The sequence below is a fragment of the Gymnoscopelus braueri genome (genome assembly GCF_963280865.1).
Source record: "Gymnoscopelus braueri genome assembly, chromosome: 4".
Lineage (NCBI taxonomy): Eukaryota > Metazoa > Chordata > Actinopteri > Myctophiformes > Myctophidae > Gymnoscopelus > Gymnoscopelus braueri.
In genome coordinates, this window is record NC_137605.1 from 50220048 (window position 1) to 50236740 (window position 16693).

Consider the following 16693-nt stretch of genomic DNA (forward strand, 5'->3'; position numbering starts at 1 on the left):
CATTCTACTTGTCTCTCCCACGCAGAGCGTTAGCAGTATGTTACTGAGCCACAAATACCTCAGCACAGCAACCTGTGTCTGTTCCCACAGACCACTGACTGTCATCTACCTGTGTCGGCAGAACACACTCACGTGTGTGTGTGAGTGTGTGTGGTTGTGGGTGTGTGTGTGGGCTGAGAACATGTTCGTATTGACGATAATGGCTCCGGGTGGTAGATGTAAGGGAGGGGTTACATCCAGTATGGATGTAACGCCTGGGATTCAAACCCGGGTCTCCCGCATGGAAAGCCAACTTATTCGATTATTATTACAAAACATACATTAACCACTTCAGCCCTATATACATTTCGGCCATTTGAAAATAGCCGATCTACAAGTTCACAATGCGTCGCATTGTGAGCTTGTAGATTGGCTATTTTCAAACATTCAGACATTTGAAAACTTGAAATGGGACATTCTGCACAATGAGTACACACTTTTACTTTCAGTACTTAAGTATGTTTTAATGCAAATACTTTTGTACTTTTTCTCAATAATTTTTTTAATACCGGACTTTTACATGTAACAGAGTATTTCTACATTGTGGTATTGGTACTTTTACTTGAGTACAACATGTGAGTACATCTTCCACAACTGCATGTGTGTGTGTGCGCGTGCATACACAAGTTTAGGTTCTGTATTGCTGCAATGCAATAGAGCCCAGGCGGCATGTACTGTGCCCCCCCCCCCCTACCTTTCTCCATTAGATACAAGATAACTGCACTCACTAGACACTTCATAAAGGGACTGGGAGCTGTGATGCTAAACAAGGAGAGAGAGAGAGAGAAGAGAGAGAGAGAGAGAGAGAGAGAGAGAGAGAGAGAGAGAGAGAGAGAGAGAGAGAGAATTGTTGTGGATAAAAAGGGGGGGGGGGGGGGGCGTTGGTCAGACAGCTGTCAAATAACCCTGCGTTCATCTGTTTCCACGCTGGAAGTGCAATAGCTTCACTGACTCACCGCCGCGCGCATGCCGACACCTGTGGCCAATACAATAACACCTCAGTGACACTGCTGTGGCAACGCTGTAGCATCAGTGTCTCTCTACATGAGAAATGACACTGTGACACGCTCGCATACACAGCCACTGAAACAGAAACAGACACGCCGCAGACTGCAGCCATCGAGTCGCACGTAGCAACAGAAAACCCCTCACCGCCATATCAGGCTACAATTGGAATTTCTGTTGTGCTGGTGCGATAACCAACATACTGCGTTTTCTTTGCAATTAAAAGGACTTTCATTTCCTATAACTTAACAACACTACATTTTATGGGAAAGGGGAGGTGGACCAATATGTTGCAAGCTGGAATGCAGGGTCTCCTGGCCTGTGTAACTGTGTGCAGGTGCGCTCAATCCTATTAATTAGGGATCCCTTGGTCGCCGTCCAAGGTGCTGAAAACAGTGTTGTTGTTTTTCTCTCTTTTTACAACAATGCTTTAAAGACCAACTGAAATGAAGAATAGGTTTTCACAATTTTAGTCCGTGAGCCAGGGGGGTTGGTCATTACCATCTGAGGGGATTAATGCTCATAGTGATTTTTGTCAAGGTATGCATGTCTAGAGTTAGAAAATATGTGATAGCCTTGCACCAATGGTAGCTTTATGGGTGCTATCATGCATTTTATGTTATAACACTAGGCGAAAATTACATGGGTCAATATATGAAAACATACTATCAACCCCCCCAAAAAAATATACAAAAGGTTTTTCAATTGGTTCTGGTACGTCTAGGCATGCTTAAGAACATACAAAAATATCTAGGAAATTATATTTCTCGTAAAGCCATCATTTTCAAGATGGCGTCCAATATGACTGCCAGGAGCTTAAATGGCTTTATGATACTGTTCAACCTAGAAAGGTGGTTTTGGTGTCTAAAACTAGGTCTTAGGGTTCAAGAAATATGGCTGAATCAGTGAAATTACCATCAGTTAATTTTGTATTGCCAAATCAAAGATGGTGTCCATCCCATGGTGATGTTCCATTGTACTAAATTATGTTAAAAACAACAAAATATTGCAGTTGTGTGACGGAATCTGTGAACTTCGTGAACATGATTCATATGGGGACCTGGGGGGGGGGGGCATTCATAGGTGTAGAATCTATTTCTAATGTTATATTTTGACTTGCTGGTCAGTCTTTGGCCTATGTGCTAAAGGTCAGGTCAAGGTCTCTCTCGCACCTTATCGTCCAACCAGGTGTCCAAGCAGGCAGCAGATATGGTCACTGGTTGACATGTACAGCAGGCCCTATTCACCTTTGACATGGAGCCGTTTGTTGACACCTTGCAGGTATATAAGCATCTTATATTCTTCAGCTGCATTGCAAAACTGATGCAAGGTTCAGCACTGGAAGTGGAAATGCATGTGGTTGCAGAACATGACAGGCAAGTTCAGTGGTCAGTCCTGAGTGTATCAGCAGCACTCTGAAGTGGTTTCTATCAACTTGGCCAAAGACATTTGAACAGATACAGCAGTAGCCTACCTGGACACTGCACATCTCCATCCTACTGGCTGACAGTGGGTAGACAACTTCTTCCTACACTTCACATCCACCAGTTTGAATGCGCAGGGAGACACATTGACATTAACTTCACCTTTTCTCTCATGAAGCACATGACTGAAGCACTTCTTCCATGCTGGCCATGTGCAGTGTGCTTGATATCTAACCCAGTGCCTGCTGAAGATGCATGTGCTCCATGCCATAGCATAGAGGCTAAGCTAGACCTTGTCTGTCGGCACCATGATGGATTCTGGATCACTGTCTCTGCTGACCAGTCTGGGGAGCAGACTGCCATAACGATCAGGAAAGATGCTGTCATGATGCATGTGAGTGGAGTGGACTGAAGCCTTCCCCAAAATGTGCAGAAACAGAGGGAGAGTTGAAGCACTGGTGTGTCTTGGTCATAAAATATTGGGGTGTAGGATTCCTCACACACAGAAAGATCATCTCTTCAATCCCATCCTTGGCTAATTTGCCCCCATGCTGTTGTGAATAGTAATGTCCTTTACCCACATGAGATGTCATCATGAAGAGTAAGAACATTAAGCAGAAGCCGTTGAGCATGTTGTACACCTTCAGTGCTGACGATAGATACTGCATTTAGTCATGATGAGGCAGACATCACCATGAGTTCCTATATCCCTGATGCAGCCATCTCTGGAAAGGGTGTGATACACATGCTCAGTGATTACACTGATGTTCTTGTCCTGTTGTATGCTGTGTATTGGGGTGTATCAGGTGGACCTACAGTGTAAAGTATAGATGGAGCATTGGGATGGGACAGTCTTATATGTATGACAAAGGCAAGATCAGAGCACACTACACTTTGCTGGCAGGGAACTTCCCAGGCTACCCTGATGTGCTGGGTGAGGTGGGTGCCACAAGTCAATGGCCCTTCCTCCAACACCGACCAACCTGTTGCACCACATGTGGGCTCATTTATTTACAAGTGATGTTGTGGAAAGTGGCAGACCACCAAGCCCAGGTGGACAAGTCGTTTGATGTCACAAAATTTGGATAGGAGATCTAGGATATTCTTGTTCCTGTCATTGCTAAGGGTGACCCCACCGTCAGAGCTATGTGACATGGTGCAATATCAATTTAGGGCACAGAGAGTGAGAAGTACATCACTGATGTACTGTAACTGCTCTGGTGAAGATGGTTACTGATGATATGTTCAAGCTACAGATGAGGAGTGATGTTAATAAGGAGGATACTTGTAAGGATGAGGTAGAACAGGATGTGGGTTGGAGAATACAGATGTAGTTGCAAAAGATACATATTTGACATTAGATTATATCATTTTACATTCATGTTATGAATACCAATTCTTGTGACATGTTAATGACACTTTTCACAAAACAAAATCATGAATAGTGAACCATGAATGTTCATCAAGTTGTTTCCATTTGTTGTTCTCCCAGAGGTCAATTTTAACCTTGACCTGACCTTTGACATGATTGACCTGATATTAAAAAAATAACATCAGGAATGGATTCTACATATGAAAACCCTAAAAAAGAGGTATTAAACAGAGGTATTCTAAGACAAGCGGATTAAAAGTAAAAAATTGCCAGGCGTGTGTTTAGTGGCCATTTTGGATATTTTCTTACCCATTGCACTATATTCTGTTTATTGAATTTCATAATACATTTCCTTAGAATCTATGTATGTAAACATGGTTTTAAATCTATAGGTAATTTACAAAGGAACCCTTTGTGTTCCATCTTTCATTAAAACCAAAGTACATCTTATGTCACATATAGTCACTATGTTGTCACTGCCTGTAATAGAAAAATATTCTAGATATGCAAATTATAACATTTCTGGACAATATATAGTCTGAGCTTTATCCCAACCATTTTTCAGAGAGAGAGGGTCAATAATAAAAGAGAACCATCAGTTTGAAGTAGAATGCTTCATTCGGATTTTGAAAACTGTGTTTTGGCTTGTGGTTATAAAAGGAGTGATAACACACAGATAGCTACCACCGATGCAAGGCTATCACATTTTTCCTAGCTCTAGGGGTGTATAACTACCCAAAAATCACTATGAGAATTAATCCCCCCAGATGGTAATGATGACCCCATTTTTGGGGTCCTGGCTCACGGACTATTTGGAGCATACCTATGGCAGTGGTGGAAAGTAACTAAGTGCATTTACTTAAGTATTGTTCTTAAGTACAATGTTGAGGTATTTTGACTTTATTTCCAATTTTCAATACTTTTACTTCTACTCCATTACATCTCAGAGGCAAATATTGTACTTTTACTCCACTACAATTATTTGAAAACTTTAGTTAATAGTTACTTTGCAGATATAAATTATTGTATTATAAAACATTAACCACTTTAGCCATATTTTATACATAGGCTATTTGAAAATAGCCGATATGCAAGCTCACAATGTGTCTCATCGCGACGAGTTGTGAGCTTGTAGAACTGCTATTTTCAATTGATTTAATTAATTTTACTTTTGGTACTTAAAGTATATTTTGATGCCAATACTTTTGCACTTTTACCCAAGTAAAATTTTAATTCCGGACTTTTACTTGTAACAGAGTATTTCTACATTAGCAGTATTGATACTTTTACTTGAGTAAAACATTTGAGTACCTTTTCCACCACTGACCTATGGTCATAATAGGGACAGATAACAATAGATGGCAAAACATTTAAACTAATAATATGATGACAAGCACCACTAGAGGGCTCCACTAGCAAGGCTGCATAATACTGCAACCCCACTTGGAGTTGCAGTAACAGACGGCTGAACGTGTTGCACTGACTGACACTCAGTCAACCCGTTTCACTAGGACATGTCACGATATAGAGTACTGAAGTCTGACGTAATTTACACATCCTACCTCGGTCGTGTTTTTTCCCCCCCAATTCAGAATTCCCATAGACGTGTTTAATATTGCGTCAAATAAGAACTGTGTCCCGAAAATAAACAAATGATCCCAGCGGTTTGACTCATGTGGATATGAAGCATCATCTGACGGGGAGAAAACGCTAATGTTACCGCCGCCAAATTAGTTGCATTTTTGCCAGAAACAGACTGTATCAAATATGAGTGACTGGCTATCATAAACGATACAGAGCCACCTCCCCGACAATATCGCCGGGGCAGTTTGTTTATTTTTGGACCACAATTCTTATATGAGACGATTCTAAGATGACCCAATGTTATTTTCCATGGAGAAATTACTTCCACGACCCAGGGGATGAACGAGTGACGTCAGGACTTCGGTATACTCTATAGTTGCCAAGTAATTTGGACAATTGTGGTATTGTCTATACATGTAATTTAATTACATGAGCCATTCTATCCCTGTTATTGGCATGTCAGGCGAACATTTCTATATACAAGCTAACAATGTGTCACATTGCAACACGTTGTGAGCTTGTAGATGGGCTATTTTCGACGAAGAGATTTGGTGTAAATGGAAAAAGGAGTAGGGACAAGTACAGACCCCTGGGGTACCCCAGTCAACAAAGTATATGGTTTAAGTGCTTAATGTATCAGACAAATGTATTTGTAAGGAGCCTTTTGACTGAATGTGGGTGAGAGTGGCAAGAGAGCCCAAATGGAATGACCCTGTGCTGTTTTCCTCTGATTCGACTACTGTTCCATGCTTCCATCACTCTCCAGCCTTTGTGAGATGGACCAGGTTCAAATCATTTTATTATGAGGTGGCTCTTTGATACACTCTGACAGTGCTAGACTATGACATATTTGACGGGCTATCTCTCAGGTTACTAAAACTGTGAGCAGAGAGAGAAAGCAACACAAAGTATTTAAAAGAACACAGATGGAGATCATAGAGGAGAGAGCCCTTTACGGGTTAGGTTCCATTATCCTCTCATCTCTAAGCCCAAAGTCGCCAGCTGTCTCTGGATGTTTTGACCACATCCCCAACACAAGGTCAGTAAACACAGATGAGGTGCAGCCCGAGTTTCCACTTCCGATGAGCAACATGCTAGAATTAAAGCAAGCAAATGTACTGTGAGTGCACTTTGGAAAGTTGTTTGCTGCATAAAAGCATTAAGTATGTCCAGCTGTTCAAATAACGCAAACAGAGCCACAATAGCGATTCTGACCCACAGACCATTTTGGATAAAGTAGCTCTCAGTAAGAATTAATTACCCAGCTTAATTTTCAGCTAATGTTGATGATTTTACTCTCTAGAGTAAGTCCATTTGCATTGCAGCTACATTCACCTCTCAGTTACTTTTATCTCTGGTCATAACTTCCTCCTCTCAATCACTGTTATTCTCTTTGACCTTTTCATAACATCTTGTGTCCCAGCTGGGTCCTGGCGGACTAGGTGAGACACACAACTTGATGTTTTCTTTTTTTTCTTCATTTAGTCTATATAGCTCTCTGTTGTCTAATAATGGAACTGTGTAGTCTGTACTAGTGTATTGATTCATGGTCCTGTTTGTGTCTGTCATGTCCTCAGGTGTCATAGGTCTGAACCCTCATCCCCTCCATTGAAATCTAATCACTCCAGTGTGATATAGTTTTTCACAGTAGAAATGCTACAGGCTCCATCATACTCTCCCAGACTTTTCTCATTGTCTCCCTATCATCACGCCTGTGCCCCCAGAATAAATCGCTGGTCGTGGTTCTTGGCCACTGGACCACCAGTGGGCAGGGGCATCTCTGTCTGTCTGTCTGTCTGTCTGTCTGTCTGTCTGTCTGTCTGTCTGTCTGTCTGTCTGTCTGTCTCATCTGTCTATCTCTCTCTCTCACTTGAACCCCAGTCTCCCTATTCTGGGGGGAACGTTTGCCAAAAATAGCAGATCTACAAGCCCATAATTGTAGGTCGGCTATTTTTGTTGAAGAGATTTGGTGTAGAGTGAAAAAAGCAGGTACAGCTGCAAATCAGGTCAATAGGGTTTAAAGGGATAGTTCACTTTTTTTCTATTGATTAGTCACCCCATCGATTTTTTGTCACATTCCTAAGCCAATAATTTGATGACCTGCAGCGGTTCCGGTAGGAGACACAAAGAGTCTCCTTTGTGTCTCCTACCGGAAGCGCTGCCTACCGGTCCGCTGGTCATCAAATTATTGGCTTAGGGATGCGACAAAAACAAAAAAAGATCTAAAAGACTATCCCTTTAAGTGGTTAATCAGCTGTGAGTGGAGCAAAACAAAAAAGAAACATGCTGTAACTAGAAAAAGTGCTCCTCGGAGCACAGGTCTCCGCCAGGTCAGGTAGGTTATTGTGGGCCAGCAATGTTCAGAATTTGCCAATCAGGATGGAATATAAAAAATCGGACGGAACCACCTTGATCACTTGACTATAGAGGTAGTGTGTACTGATTTGCATGATGTTTGGAAAACAATTGTAGGAGTAATATAAAAAAGAAAAATCGGCCTCCTGGTGGCGCTATAATAGGGCAATGTTAAAAGGGTGGCGTTTGTTCTTCAACGTAGTGCAAATGTACGTGCAAAGTTCCACCGCAATCGGACGCTGTGTTCATGATTTGCAGCATTTTCTTCAAAACGGGCCACTCCTGCAAACCTTAGATGTCAATGTTAGCCAATCAGGATGGAATATGAAAAATCAAACGGATCCATCTTGATCACATGACTATAGAGATCATGTGTACCGATTTGCGTGAGATTTGGATAAAATCTGAAGGCTTAATGTCAAAATATGTGTTATACATAAGTCGGCCTCCTGGTGGCGCTATAAAGGCTAATGTGAAAAATGCTGGGCAGGTGTTTTTCCTTGGCCTCTAGGGAGTATGCGTGCAAAGTTTCACGCAGATCGGTGCAGTTACAGTTAAAAATGCAATTTGGCCTTTTATAGCGCCACCATGAGGCTGATTTGAAAATATCCAAGTGGAATTTCTTCCTCAGCCTAGTGGGAATGTGCGTGTGAAATTTCACGGAAATCGCAAGCTGCGCTCATGATTTGAGGCATTTAGTTCAAAATGGACCAATCCTGCAAACTTTGGAAGCCAACCTTAGCCAATCAGGATGGAATATGGATAATCAGACAGATCCGTGTTGATCACATGACTATAGAGATACTGTGTATTGATTTGCGTGATGTTTGGATTCAATCTGTAGGAGTAATATCAAAAAACACATTTTGCACAAATCGGCCTCCTGGTGGCGCTATAACAGGGCCATGTAAAATATTTGGGGCAGAGGTTCTGAATTGGCATCCAGGGAGTGTGTGTGCACAGTTTCGCAGCAACCGGGCCAACGGTTTCGGAGATTAGCCGCTCGCAGACAGATGGACGGACGGACGGACGGACACACGGACGGACGGACGGACGGACGGACGGGGGGTAAAACATACTCTCTCGCCATGCCTTTCGGCCTGGCGGAGACAATGAACTGTGGGTTCTACTACATGAAGCATGGCAACTTCTTACAATAGGTATACTCTTTTAATCGTGGCAAACTGCACACAAAACACCAAACCAACCCTCTCCGATGACAGAAACCGCACAACTATGCCTCTGTCGCTCGTAGTTTTGCCTGAAAACACACATACATCAAATAAATAGTTAACTGAACATAAATCAATGACGGTAATCACAATAGACACATAACTCCTCCAAACACATTCCTATAGGCATACAATCACACCATAACACAATAATGGAACAATAACGAATATAGGCTCGCCCGAGGCATGCTGGGAAGTCTCTCCTCGGCCACTAACAGCCTGGGATGCTACGATACAGTGTTTACAAGGTGTGACTGTCTTACAAAAAAAAAAGAGAAAGAAAAAAAACTCGTCACTTTTATTGACTTAACCGCAGCACTATCAGAGGAGCGGCTCCCGCATTTCTTTATTGGTTTCAATTTATCTGTAACAGGCTGAAGGCGGCGTAGAAGTCCCATATCTGTTAAATAAATCATGCATACGACAGAGCCTCGTGCACATGTACTCGCCTGCCTACCTACCTGCAAGCCACATGCGGAATGAGACACAACGCCAAGGGCAGATGCGCCCCCGACAAAAAAAAACAAGCAGCTGTTTCCCATTGTCGGGGAGGAACTGTGGAACATGTTGCCCGTAAGGAGCATTATGTTGTTATTTCACCAACATAAATCATTCCCTTTTATGATAGGAGGCTGCGCTTTGAACACCCATTACCTTTGCCGTGCCACGTGTTTACATGGGAGACATCAGGTGGTGGCGATGATTGGCTCGATTTCTTCCCCCTATCCCCCCCCGCGGCCACATGTATGCGTGTCTGTGCTCCGTTTGGAAGATGCCACGAAGGCAACAGAAGCGTGTCTGATCCTCGGCACCGAACCCGGCTTGTTTCACAAGTTCACGGTAAAAAGAACAACAGCAACTGAACATTTTTTTTAAAAAGATTGTTGGTCAACCACTTTAGAGACTATAGTACTACATATCAAGGTTAGCAAGGAATATCAATTCAAACACTAGCCATGTTTTGAATGGGGAATAGCCTATATAAGTTACCTCCGGAAAGGAGAAAATTCAATAAGGTCAGACTACAGAAGTCCATTGTTCATCAGTCGATTTTGAGGCTAAATTCAGAATTTGGCCAGGGTAAGCAGAACAGTGGACATTGCTCTTGTCTTCATGTTTGTTTGTATGTATGTAATTTGTTAGTTTTTTAGTTTGTGTTGTTTGTGTCAAATGTGTGTACCATGTGTTGCATACAAGGCTGCTGTATCGCAAGACAAATTTCAGTGAAAGCTGACAATAAAGTAGTATCGTATCGTAACGGCATGCAGTAAACACTACATGTGTGCATGCGCACATCTACTGTAGCCTACATGCTCATGCCTGATGCTTGAGAAGTATATAAGACACGCAGCATTACGCAACAGGGGAGCACTCACTACACTCGTAAGTCCAGAGAATAAGCCTCCCAGAGTTAAATGAACAATCAGGATTTTAGGTGTATATGATGCCACTGATGCACCAAACTGATAACGCAGCGCTGAAATACATGCAATGACAATAATTCAACCACAAAATCACAAACCATATAGTTCAGAGAGAAGTCAAGTGTGGGTCCAATGCTCGTCTCCAACTGAGCTTGTTCTATTAACCCCATAGCAGAGTACAGGCCGTTACGGAGACAATGGGGGCTGCAGCCCACCCCCAGGGAAAACTCAATAACACTGGGGCCTTCCACACCCATTCACAAAGGAAGCCATCGATCGGCAATGGAGAAAAGCACATTCGGTAAAGAGTGAGCTTTGTTCCCACCTGGACTCTGTAAAAATCACAATCTCAGCGTTTCTCTATAAATCGTCTCCGGGGCAGTTGCCCTGAGGACAGGAAAATATCTTAACGTAAAGAAAGGTACGTGTCAAAGGAGAGTCAGAGGAGCATTTTGTCGATAACTATGGGAATCGTTTTGGCGACCACTATGGGAATACATTTTGTTTTATTAATGCAGTAAAACAATGAAAAATTCATCATAAGTATATATTCACATCATAAAACAGAGCAGGACACCATTAAAAGAAATACATAAAGCATAAACAAGCTAGTGAACACGCATTCAGCGCATTCGCAGAAAAGGAAAGTTCCAAACTCAAGTTATAACTTTTCGCATTTGAATTATTAATGCGGGGCTAGCTTTCTATGAATATATTACTTGATACAAATTTAGGGGCATGTTTAGTTGTTATCAGTTTTCAAAAGTTTGTATCTGCAGTGTTAGGTCTGGCCTGAAGTAAAGTATTATCTTCATGCGGAAGCTAATGACTGAATTTGGTGCACTTTTACACAGCCATGTTAACGTCATTGTGTGCGTGTGCGTGTGTGTGTGTGTGCTCGCGCGTTTGTGTGTGTGTGTTACGTGGGTGGAAGGCATATGAAAATGAATGTGCACCAATCAATGTGCCTACAGTAGTTAACATAATGTGTGTGTGTGTGTGTGTGTGTGTGTGTGTGTGTGGGCTCGCGCATGTGAGTGAGTGCATGCATGTGTGTGAGCATGCCTGTGTCCGTGCACACGTTGTGTTAGCAGCATGTGCATGAATGTATAGTACACTCCAATGACAACGCAATTATCCGAGGTCATACTCAATCTTGCCCAAATCATTGTCCACTGAGGCACGTGTAACGCATCAGAGTTGATGGAGGAGAATGTAAATAGAAATTGACACTAATATCTAATGTCTCACCCTATGGAAATGGCATGTGAATAGCAGAAGCCCACAGGCTGTTAGTGAACATCATATAGAATAGAAAGCAATGCTTTCTTTGTGAACCAACGCAAGGTCAGTCGGTCCCTGCGTCGGCGCGCCCACAGCGTTACCTAAACCATATAAACCTAAACCACGCACGGGATTGCCGGGAGACATCCCGCCCCGCTGTTCTCTCGACTGAGTGAGTGAGGAAACCTCGAGCTCTCTCTCCAGCTCTGTTTGTTATACAAGCCCCGGTTATAGTTCATCTGAGATGCTGGAAAGTGAACCGGTAATAAACCACCTGCAGATCACAGGAGGAGGAACATGGGTTTTGAAATGAGGAGAAAGGAGCAAATGGTTTAAACTCACTCTGTATTTCAAACAGCACAGCACAAGACTGCCATTTCTTGACATTCCATTAAAGAGGCTTGCTTGCTGCAGCCTCCACATGGAGGCGAACATGACTGGCCGGCAGGGACTGTGGGAGGAGGAGAAGAATGAGGAGGAAGAGAGAGTTAAACTGCAGCATTGGGAGTGCATTGGGAATGCTATAGCGTCATACTGCCATCTAGTGTCGGCACGGAAATCAACAGGTGCTGTTGATGTTGCTGTGTTCAATTATTAAAGATTCAAGATTTGTATTTGTTAGATCTCATAGTTATACAAGAACACATGGAGAATAAAATTCACTGGTTTATGCCTACATTGTAGGTTTGTTGAGGAACTGAATCCAAAGAATTTGACTGTGTTCAGAACCACTAAGACAGGACTCGCACGCGCGCGCACACACACACACACACACACACACACACACACACACACACACACACACACACACACACACACACACACACACACACACACACACACACACACACACACACACACACACACACACACACACACACACACACACACACACACACACTCCTTAGTCTTTAGGGAACAGTAAGTGAATTCAGTTTTTCTTCCAGAGTATAATGCAGTAGGGAATAGCTCAACTCAGTACATGGATCAGTGCAACTGTATCTAGTCAGATATAAAGGTCACAACGTGTATGTTCACAGATTGTATGCTAGCAGCTACTGCTGTCAAACCATCTCTCCCAGCTGCTGACTCAGAAACTACATTTCCCAATCATTGACCCAGCCTATGCCCCTTCTAGAGCAGTGGTTCTCTACATTTTTCATGTCAAGGACCTCCAACTTGATATGTATTTGGCCACGGACCCCCATCTGAAAATATTTTGGGTCTCCTCCCAGTGGGACGTGCAGCGAGGACCTCCCTAGGGAGACTTTCCAAGTCAAGGAGTAGCAGCTCTACTCCAAGTCTCTCTCGGGTGACAGAACTTCTCACCCTATCTCTAAGGGAGAGGCCAGCCTCCCGTCTGAGAAAACTCATTTTGGCGGCTTGTATCCGCGACCTTATTCTTTCGGTCATGACCCCACACTTCATGGCATTAAAAAAATACAATGGACTTAAGTAAATTAAACGAGTCATGTAAACTTGCATAATTTGGAATTACAACAGTTGAAATCAATAATATATCAGTATTTAGATATTGACCAGTGAACGTGGGGTTCACCCACCAAGTGCTAAACCATAGCCTGAGGTTAACATAGGTCAAGGGTTACAGTATGTCCAGCAAAGAAGGTATTGTGCAAAGCATATAGAAATGTTCGCTATTAAAATATTTGACAGGACTTGTGGGAGGCAGGTTATATCAGTGAGAGGCAGGTTATATCATTTAGTTTTTTGTCATTAAAGTATTTATTTATTGTTCAACAAATGATAAAAAGAAAAGAAAAGAAAACAGACTTAAACACAAAAAAAAAAACACAAACAGGCAGTCAAAACTAAACCAAGCCACAACACCCCCCTACACCCCTTTACTATCAATTGTGATTATATCAATTGTGATGTATTTCAACATTATGATCAATGTAACAAACCCTTAAAAAAATAAAAAATTGTCCCATACTAAATGGAACTTCCCTTTTACATTGTTTTTCCTGGCAATCAGATATTCGTAAGATGCAGGTTATATCATTTTGGAGTTGGTCTAGTGAGGGGGATATAATGATGATTATATACGTTAGTATATTTTGTTTGTACACTTGCAAACATATTTAGTATGCAGGTTATGATGCACGCATACACAAGTAGAAGGTGCTGGGCCACGACTCATGACTCATCCTGGTATATATGCACACATACTTTCACATGCATTCACAAAAACACATTAATATGCTCAAACCTATAAATGCCCACACAGTCATTGTCATGAACCAGTGGTGGAAAGTAACTAAGTACATGTACTCAAGTACTGTACTTAAGGACAATTTTGAAGTATGTTTTACTTTACTGGAGTATTTCCCATTTTCAATACTTTTACTTCTACTCCATTACATCTCAAACTTTAGTTACTAGTTACTTTGTCGATTTTGATTATTATTACACATACATTAACCACTTTAGCCAGATACAGTATACTTCGGCTATTTGAAAATAGCCGATCTACAAGCTCACAACGTGTCGCGGTGCGACGCATCGTGAACTTGTAGATCTTCTATTTTCAAAATATTCTTATACAATATTTTATACATTATGATAACTTGTGAAACAGGACATTCTGCATGATTAGCAATTTTACTTTTGGTAATTTAAGTATATTTAGAAGCCAATACTTTTGTACTTTCACTCAAGTAAATTCTGATTACCGGACTTTTACTGGTAGTGTTTCTACATTGTATTGATACTTTTACTTTTTCCACCACTGTCATGCACATACACGTGTGTATTTAATGCATTTGTGCAGACACACACACACACACGCACGTGCACGCGCACGCGCACGCACACGCACACGCACACACACACACACACACACACACACACACACACACACACACACACACACACACACACACACACACACAAAAGGGCCATATCAATGCTAATGACATCTCTGTCCAATCTCTCATTCCTGTGAAACACGTGTCATGGCGGCTCTACCCCCGTAACGCACCGCTGTGATCCGCACGCCAGAGATCACTGTGGCATTGGAACAGAGAGCGTTTCCCGCCCGAGTCTTCATCAGTCTTTCTGACAGCAGGGCCTGTGTTTTTCGGAGGTCAGGGAAGATCAATGTTGACTCCACGGCGTAATCATCTGAGGAATAAGATTAGCATATCTTAGCGCCGATTGAGTCGTCTCGCTGGCGGGCCGGGGGGAGGGAGGGGTGATTAAGGATTGATTGTACCAGCAGGAGAAGTTGGTGAAATTCAGAGAGAGAGAGAGAGAGAGAGAGCGGGTAGCAGGGGGGAGGGGGGGGGGGTAGGCAGGCACGTGCACGCGTCGGAGCCAACCCACTGCCTGAGGACCTGCCCAAAATATGGCTCTATCCAAGACAAAAAATATCAGAAAGACATGCCATCTCCGGTTTACTTCCCGCATCTGCGTGGCGTAGGCGGTCGCCTTTTTAGGAGACCGGAAGCAGGTTGGAGTCTATTATTTCCAATGGTAGAGTGAACGTGAACAGAGCTTCTGAAAGATTCTTTAGCCCCATGGTCACTGAACTAAATATTGGAACCCGACCGTCACAATCTTCCCAAGATTCTCATACTAAAATGGCTTTTTTCAGAGAGACAAATCAGGAGAAAATCTACTTTATTATCGACCTTTCTCTGTCCCAGCAACACACTCTCACGGGATCTAGCACCAGTAAACATTCAACGTTCACGAGATTTTTCGTCAGATGCCGGCGGCCACTAAGAAGACCATTTGTAGGATTTGTTTTTTAAATTAAAACGTTTGAGAACCACTGTGCTACACTAAATGGAACAGAGCCTTCTTTAGAATCATTGGTATTTTCCTTCCTTATACATATGTCTTTTGCAAGAAACTGGAGTATTCAACCCAAAAGTCTTAAGAGTGTGATGAGTGCCAACCCAAAAGGCACAAAGATGGCAAATTAAGTTGTCAGCACTCCCAAATAGTAGAAGTACTGTAGGCTATGTAGCACATTTAATAACACAGCAGAAGGAACAGGTTTCCTCTGTGTTTCTGAGACATAGGTGGGTGTGAACCACATCCTTTGATTATAGGTCAAACAGATATTATTGTGTATATTGTGCGTGCGTGCGTGCTTGCGTGCGAGCGAGCGACTGCAAGTGACTGCAAGTGTGGCTGTGATTGGGTAGCCCACATTACGGCATCTGCCCTCCCAATTGTCTGCGCTCGGCCCTAGGGGGAAGAAAGGGATGTGAGAGAGAAAGGGAAGAGAGGGGGAGAGTGATAGACGGAGGGAGAGAGGGAAAATTGCTTCTCTTCCAAATGTAGTCCAACCACAATTCTTGGGTTTTCATTCCAAATGAATGCATCAGTTTATATTTGGTTTTCAGCTTGATGTTGCTATGTTGATATACAGTATGGTGAATTGGAATAAGGATATATATTTTGGACATACAGTATACAAATACATGCTCCTTCCGACATACAAACTTTGCTTCAGAAAGGGAGGCGATATAACTTCAAACTGACATCATTCCGAACTTCTAATGGATGGTCTCAGAACTGTTTTTCAGAACTCGTGCACCTCGTGATATCCTGACTCTCCGAGTCCGAACTATGTCCGAACCCCAACGTCGGAAGGAGCATGTATTGGCCTTTAATCACTGAAAACCTGGCGTCTTAATTGTCTACTTGTTAATAAATAAATTCAAATTGCGAAATAGCAGATCTATAAGCTCACAACGTGTGGTGATGTGAAACACTTTGAGCCCTCTAAACTTAGTAAACATGAGTTGCCTCTGTTGGCACGCTCTTTTTCCCTCTACACCAACTCTCTTTGTCAAAAAATAAAGCTGATCTACAAGCTCACAATTGGCTTGGGAACCACTGGTCTACTGTATATTTATTTTCATCATAAAGCAAGAAATATAAGTAGGTTAAGAACTTCCTTGTTGTCCTGTCCTGTCCTGTCTGTTTCTGTTATCTTGA